Source organism: Canis lupus, chromosome 32 (genome assembly GCF_048164855.1).
Source record: "Canis lupus baileyi chromosome 32, mCanLup2.hap1, whole genome shotgun sequence".
Taxonomy (NCBI): domain Eukaryota; kingdom Metazoa; phylum Chordata; class Mammalia; order Carnivora; family Canidae; genus Canis; species Canis lupus.
Genome location: NC_132869.1, coordinates 23945009 through 23953385, shown reverse-complemented (window position 1 = coordinate 23953385; position 8377 = coordinate 23945009). Strand labels below are relative to the sequence as shown.

Here is an 8377-nt window from a genome sequence, read left to right as displayed (position 1 = left end):
ATAAGACCTTTTTAAGCCCTTGTGAATTTAAGCAAAACATTCATTTTAACATTTCTTTTTAAGCCAATTTGCAGACAGCCAGGCTAGTTACCTAACTGCTCTAGGGTTAGGGACTAACTCATTAAACACTAAGGTGTCATTGATTGTTAGCTGAGTCATTACTTTATATGTTGCTAAGAAGGGAAATGCTGATGATTAACTATAATGCATCCTGATTTCAGAAACATTAAAATAGAAGTTTTAGAATTGAAGAAATATAGTGGTTTCTCTGATTTCTTTCCAGCTTCCACAATGACTGTTTATTCTCTGCTAGGTACTTTTTCTTTGAAGTAAGTATTATGATTATCTAATTTTATAGAGGCTTGGAGTGAAATTGTTTTAAATGGCATAGCTAGAATTTGAACCCAGATCTCTATGACTGAGAACTCATGCTCTCAACCTCTACTGCATAGGAGGGGCTGTTGTCGCTGAGGAAAATGCTTCCCTGTGCTGTCTCCCATGTCATTCACTTAAGGTAACTGCACCTACAATACTATCTGTGACTGCTGTATTTCCTATTTAAACACATCTTTTTCAACCTGGCTTCTTGTATTCATCACTCTACTGAAGTGGTTTGTCTTGAACTCAGCAGTGACCTCCTTACTGCCAAATCCAGCTATCCTTTCTGTCAATTTGAATTTTCCTCAACCTAATCTCCATCTAACATAACCTATCTTTTTCTCCTTGAAACTCTCTCTTCTATGTTTTTGAGTAGCTTGCTATTTATGTTGGATACTTCTCTGGTTAAGAGTAAATCATATTTTGGCTAATGTACTTATCATTAGCTCTTTCCTTTGCAACCTGTATCAAAAATGTATGAGAGGAACCCAGGTGGTCTCCAAATTCTCACTGAATGAAAGTGATGAATTTGGAGGTTCAAAACAAACTATGTCTTTGAAATTATGGATCTTGCTAGAAACGTCTCTTCTTTGCTCCTACTTTGTGCATATTTTTATTACTGAGTTTACAGTGTTATATTCATTACATCATTTGTCTTTGTATTCTACTTGACTGAAATCCTTGTAGATGGAGACTGTGTTTTATTTCTGTTCCTCCAACCCTTGTTCAATGCCTTGCGCATAACTGATTCAATACTGCTGAGGCAGGACCACAATTCACTATTTTAGTGGCAAAAGAAATCATTTCTTGATAACCTTGTGTTGCAAGGAAATGTCACTTATGAGGCCTCTAGCCCCAGGAATAGACCTGTCAGAATGTAGCAGGGGGCTGTGGTGATGTCTTTTCTCTTTTTCACATGGAGACCTCATAGGTCCCAGATTGAAATTCCTCTTGGATTATTTGCTAGTTTTTGGTAGCAAATTTGGAGGTTCTAATTTTTTTTTTCACATATGAGAGTAAAATGAACCTTTGTATTGAGGATGAAGTCACCTATTGGGAAAAAACCCACCAACAAAGGTCACCCTATAATGTCATTTATAAAACCATTGGATCAAGGACTGTATGGCTAAAGGTTCAGTCAAGAAATGGTTCTCAAGAAGTTTGAAAGGGTTTCCTCTCTGGAAGTGCTCAACTTGTCCTCCTCAGGGAGCTTCCTTTCCTCATAGCATCTTACTTCCTTAGCCCATTCCCAGCTAGGACTAACAGGCTGTAAATCTGGAGAAAATTAGGTTCCCGCCATTTTGGCCTAGCATGGTGGTCTCTTGTCATTCCCCTGCTTGCTGGGTCACTTGAGTTAGGTTTTATTCAGTTCATTGTCTGATTCTGAAGCCAGTCACATAAATCCACAATTAATGGTAATTAAGCCATGTGACAAAGCTGTTTTTTTTTTTTTAAAGAAATCAAATTGAATTTTTTTTGAAAGAGGGCAATGACATAATCATTGACCCTGCCATAAATAATTGTACTGCTTGATTTTAGAGTCCATTGTACCTATTTCTCCTTCTGTCTGTCAAATGATTTTTGTTCAATTCAAACAGCACTTTTTTAAGCCACTAATTTGTCTGAAGAGCTGTCGATGCAGAATGTTTAAAAACAACCCAGGTAGCTGCGGAGGCTAGAGAAGCAGTGTGATGGAAATGCCAATAGAGGGCACTGGGCTATTTGCGATAACTTTGGAAGGACTAGGGAAGTCCGTTAACCAGCCTTTCAGTGAGGAGGGAAAAAAAAGGTACACATTTTTTATCCCACTAATTCTGTTAGGAGAACAATGGAATTTTAAAAAGTGATAATGGAAAAATTCATCTTTGAAAGTTTTCAATGCTGGCTGTTGATCAGTTACAAAGAGGTTTAAAAAAATTTTTTTTAAAGATTTTATTCATTTACTCATGAGAGACAGATAGAGAGTGAGGCAGAGACACAGGCAGAGGGAGAAGCAGGCTCCATGCCAGGAGCCAGATGTGGGACTCAATCCCAGGTCTCCAGGATCACACCCTGGGCTGAAGGCAGGCACTAAACTGCTGAGCCACCCAGGGATCCCAAGTTACAAAGAGCTTATTCAACCTAACAAGCACACATACTCTCTTGATATACTTTTCCTGATATATTTCAGTTTGCCTGTGGGCAATGGTAAAGTAGTTAAATTATTCAAAGATCAGGTTTTCGAAGTAATTTGACTCTTTTAACTTTGTGAGAGATAGTTGGAATAAAAGAGATGCTGATTATGCAATACCTGGTTTCTTTTTTTTTTTTTTTTAAAGATTTTATTTATTTATTCATGATAGTCACAGAGAGAGAGAGAGAGAGAGAGAGAGAGAGGCAGAGCGAGAAGCAGGCTCCATGCACCGGGAGCCCGACGTGGGATTCGATCCCGGGTCTCCAGGATCACGCCCTGGGCCAAAGGCAGGCGCCAAACCGCTTCGCCACCCAGGGATCCCTTTTTTTTTTTTTTTTTTTTTGCAATACCTGGTTTCTAAGGAATATTGTTTTTCTCTCTAGAATTCTGATTCCCTTCCTCCATTCTTTCCTTCCTATCTTCCTTCAGAAGTCCAAGTGGGTGCTTTGTTACCATAATCTTCCTTAGGGGAACTGATTGGTAAGCTTATTATTCCTGTTCCTTCCCTTGATGTCTTTGGATATCAAGATTGACTCTTGTCCCTTGCCTTATCTTCTCTCCTTTGTCAGAGATCTCAGTTGGAAAAAATTAGGAAGGAGGTGGAAAATGGAGGAATCTGGGGCAGTGGAGGTTGAATGAGTTTGGAAAACATATTCAGTAGCTTTCTGGTTGGGTTCCTTCCCTCTCCCTCCAGCCGCCCCACCCCAACCCCAGGCACCTGCTTTAGTCATGTGGCCAAACCTCTTAATTTTATTCCTAGGAGCTCTTCCCTTTTCACTCTGTATACATCTGTCCAATACATTTTTAGACCTCTGATATTTGTTGTCTACTAAAACTGTTTCAACTTTCTCTCTTCAGATAATGCATCATGGTTACAGCTCGCTGAGTAAGTAGGTGATTTTCACTGCTAAAGGTTTAAAGCATCTAATAAAAACAATTTACATATATATTATCAGGACTTACAAATTGGTTATAGCAATATAAATGTGCTTAGACATGGAATGTTTCATCTTCCCTTTGAATTCATCTGTACTTTTAGTTAAACCAATCTCACCTGTTCTGAAACAGTTAAAAATTTATAAAGCCTCACTCATATAACTTCAGTGGATTCTTAGACTCAAGTTCTTTAGGGGTAATAATTTATCTTGAAAAGAGTCATATGACTTAGGATGGTTGTGAGGTAATTAATTCATGTAAAATTAGTGGCAGATAATGTGGGTTAGGGCAAGCCAGCTGAAACAGAGATTGAAGATATCCATAAAGGAAAAGTTTGAGAAAAGAAAAATTTGACCCTCAGAGTAAGCAGCAGGCAGAAGGATGGAGAATGGGGAAAAGCAAATAAGAGATATACGGTAAGATTTGTTTTTGAGAATTTAAGAGTGTACTTGTGAAATAAATATAAGAAAGATAATTTATGGAACATGTAAATGAATATAAAAAGGCAAGGAAATATGAATTATTCCCATCTCCTGAGACAGTAAGAAGTGGGAAAAGGATTAAAGTAATGTTAAACTTAGGACTTTTCATAAATTTCCTCCATTCCTAAAGCACATCTATACTTTGCTCTGAAAACCTAACACATTTCGACTCTCTAGCTAAAATGCCTTAATGCAGGTTGGTTTATAATGAATTTCCAAATATATCCTTCACTATACCCCAGATTACTGCTTTTTTATAGGCAATCAAATCATATTGGTCAGATTGATATGCAAAGAGGATCTCTCTCTTTGGATCACATATGATTGAGACTTGGTGTAAGCTCTTTAAATCTGAATTCTTATCCTCAATAGGATTCCATTTTAGATGCATCTTTTTATTAATAACCACTGGATACCACTTGTGTCAGTTTTGTGTTCAGTCTGGGACTGCATGGAAGCATAGCCATTGAAAGCCTGTTGTGATTTAAACCTTTGTGAAACAGGGAAGCTTAAATCATCACCCTGCCACATTATTAGTAGGGCTCCTAAACCTGTTTCAGGCATGGTTTTTGCAGATGTTAGATGCTCTGGAAGATGTGTTGCCTTGCACACCAGTAGGTCTACCACAAGACCTATGTCCTAGGATGTACATGGTTCAATGATAAACAGGATCATAGAGTGTGGTGGACCACTTAGCAGGGTTTTGGTTTTAGAGATCTAGGAGACTTGCCCAGCCAAACCTTAAGGGGGCTTATCACAGGCTGTTTTTACAATGATTGTACAGAAAAAGGAGGCAAAATAAATTCACTCGTATACACCATTGCCCAGACCCTCTGCCTGTATTGTGAATGGGGGGACATGGAATTGAAGGAAAAAAATAAATTAAAAAAATAAAGGAGAAAAAAGAAAAACCCTGAGGCTATCAGGCTCAGTGGTCTCAGGTAATTGGCACATTATCTTTCGGAGGCTGGGACACTGAGGGGAGTGGTTGTAGATTAGAGGTAGAGGGATGCTGATTGCAGAAACCAGAGAGGTTTCCCTCTTGGTGGAAGCTTAGAAGATTTTGGGGGGATATGACAGATGCTTTGATTTTGGAAGTAAGACCTACAGTAGATAGAATGGAGTACAGTCCTTCAACTAAGCAGCTGAATGCTTGGGAGAAGGGAAGGTTGGAGTCATTAGTTGGCATTTTTGTAGGAGTATATACTGTGTAGGCAGTAATACTAATAACTACATTCTTGCCCCTTCCTTCTCCTGAAGGCTTGGGAGGCTGTCTTGACAGTGCAATAAGGGGGTACCTGGATGGCTCAGTTGGTTAAGCATCTGCCTTTGGCTCAGGTCATGATCTCAGAGTCCTAAGATCGAGCCTTGCCTCAGGTTCCTGCTCAGATGGGAGCCTGCTTCTTCCTCTCCCTCTCACTCCTCCTGCTTGTGTTCCCCCATTCTCTCCCTCTCAAATAAATAAAATCTTTTTTTTATTTTTAAAAGAAAGTGCAATAAGAAATGAGTAAAGCCAAGTATTCTACCTTTTAGGTAGGAAAGAAGTCTTGATGAGGAATTATCACCATTTCCAAGAAAGTCATGATAAGGAAATATGCAAAACTAGTAGTGTGAGAGCGTATCTGAAGGGAGAATGTTTTTGGGCAGTACCGGTGCCTACAGCTCCTTCTCTCCACCAGCTCTTGGCAGAATGTTTCTGACTTTGGCTGGTTGCAGCTGTGGCTAGTTGGCAGTAAAGAAGCAATAGGAGACCACTAGGTTGCTGCAGCAGCAATAAACAACCTCTACTTTTTGTACCAGAAACCTTGACCTTCAATTACTTGTGGGTTCTTAGCTTCAGCCCAGATGGCTGAAGCTACTTTACATATGACCTTTGCATAAATGTGATACTATTGTGCATATTTTAAGGATTTGGTAACCAAAATACATAAATCTATTCCTAGACAAACTTATTAGTTTGGTATATGAAATGAAAGATAAATGAAGAAATGCATATTTGATTTCAGATTAATTGAATGGAATGTAGAAAAATGAAAATGTATTAACTCTAACAGCAGCTTTAAACGGAATAAACTATGGACTTTTCAAAGGATTATGATTACCCTTAATCATGCCAAAATGAAGCTTGAAGCAATTATGGGTAATACAGATGTATTATTAATACCAGCTGAAACCCAGGTTTTGATTATATAAGAAAACAGACTTAGACTTTTAGCAGATGGTGAACTTAAAAGTTCAAGTTAATCGAAGTTTTTAAATACAGAAGATGTAGGGAGCATTTCTGCTTGATGAACCCAGATTTTTTTCTCCACAGGGAACACATCGAAATTGGAATTATCTCAGTGATCTCTAAATGTGATTCTATTCTTTAGAACTGTGCCTTTATTTTTCTGATCCTCAAGTTTATAATTTTTCCAATGCATTGTGCTTGCTAAGCTATGGCAGACATTGGAACATTTTTTTTTTTACATGTGCAGACATCTGCTCATTTTTCTCTTCCTTTCTTAACCTTTCTTTTTTATCTTTAAAGATTTATTTATTTTAGCGGGGGGGGGGGGGCGGAGACAAAGGAAGGGGAGAGAGAGAATGCCAAGCAGACTCCCTGCTGAGTACGGAGTCTGACGGCTCAATTTCACAACCTTGAGATCATGACCTGAGCTGAAATCAAGAGTCAGACGCTTAACCAACTGAACCACCCAGGTGCCATTCTTTCTTAACCTTTCTTAATTCTCCTATGGCAAGTGCCTGGATTGTGGTGGTACCGATGGGCACCATGGTGGATGGGAGACTCTTGCTACAGCACTGGGACCCCCATATGAATCTGGGGGAAAGAAGTAGGACAAATGGATGCACTGAAGTTGGTGGAGGTAATAGAATAGTTTCTTATAGTTCAACAAGGGCAAGAGGGAATCTTTGATTTGTTAAGTTCAGTTAGAACTGCAGACCAAGGTTAAGGATGTCAGCACTGTTATCTCACCTTTTGGCTTCAGTATTCTAGAACAGGGTGTCTGCCATGCTTTTTTCTCATTCCTGCTAATAAGAGGAGCAGCATTTCCATTTTAAGAAGTGGAAGGGGTGAGAGACCAGAGCCCTACCTTGGGAAATCATACTATCTTTCATCAATTAGGTAATTGTGTTTTATAAGAGTATATGATTTGAGTTTCAAATAAGTATAAAACAAACCAGTGGGAAGAGTTTAGCTGCAAATATACAATGCAACTTTTTGAAATAGGGGAATGATACAGAAAACAACAGTAAGATTGAGAGAGAAATAGAGAAAGAAATGGTAAGGATTAGACTATTACCTGAAAATAACACACAGGTGCATACTAACCACCCACAAATTCATGAGGCCTTTCTAACAACTTCACACTTGATGCTATCTTTAGGAAAATATATGTGGAGATTACTGATTGGGAATGAAGGGAATTCTCTAAAATGAGTACACACATTTTATTTTAGAACACTTTATTAGTTAAAATTAATCATTATCAAGGAGAAAGAAGACATGGTTTCTTCTTTTAAGAAATATATCTTGTCAGAGGAGAAAACAAGGACAAAATACAAGACAGAAAATAACTAATATTCATTAAACACTTATTTGCTTGGGAACTAGTCTAAATATACCATCACAACATACAGGTTTGCTTATACAGTATGCCATGTTATTTGCATATACCATAATTGTTACAACACTATGAACTAGGTACTATCATATATTTTACTGATAAAAACTGGAGTTAAGAGGTTAAATAGCTTGCCCAAAGTCCTATCAATTAAAAGACCCAGGATCTGCATCTAGGAATCTGATTTCAGGTACTGAACTCTTAGTCATTGTGCTTTACTATTTCATTGGCAACTCAGTGCCCTTTTGTTGCTCATTAGGGAATAACTCATGCCTACTGGTTGAACAGCTGCAACATGAAGGCTTGTCAGCTTGGCTTGGCTGATAAGAGTCAGATTGGGCTGAAGAAGAGTGGCTTTATGACCAAAAGTTGTTTAAAGAGGCAGGAAGAAAATATGAGTTGGTCCTATACAGAGGCAGTTGAATAATGTCCTGGGCTGATTCCATGTCTTAATTTCCTCTTTTTATAGAAAGTAATTTTCTTAATTTGCTAGACCATCCTCTAATTAAGGGGCTCACAGATGTTTATTCATTATATTAGAAATGCAAGTTTTAATGGTGCAGTCTTAAGAGACTCAAACAAGTAACAATTAGCTCTGTGGCTCTAGGCCAAGCAGTGCTAATGCCCAAATTCATCTAATATTTCATTTGGCCAGACTGTAGGATGGCATTCTCCTACAGTAATTTTCCTTGCATCTTGACTTTCTGCAGTAAATGGCTCTACCAAGGAAATGGGCCACTATCTGAGCCTTCTTCCTTCTACCAGTTGACTTTAATGACACT

The 8377-nt window shown here is 38.4% G+C and overlaps 1 non-coding gene across 1 annotated transcript; it reads left to right on the top strand.

Annotated features, from left to right (window-relative positions):
* The first annotated feature begins 4706 nt into the window (after nucleotides 1-4706).
* LOC140623417 (small nucleolar RNA SNORA51) lies at nucleotides 4707-4831 on the top strand. Its single transcript, XR_012023033.1, has one exon. It is a non-coding gene; the product is annotated as a small nucleolar RNA SNORA51 (small nucleolar RNA).
* Nucleotides 4832-8377: the final 3546 nt, after the last annotated feature.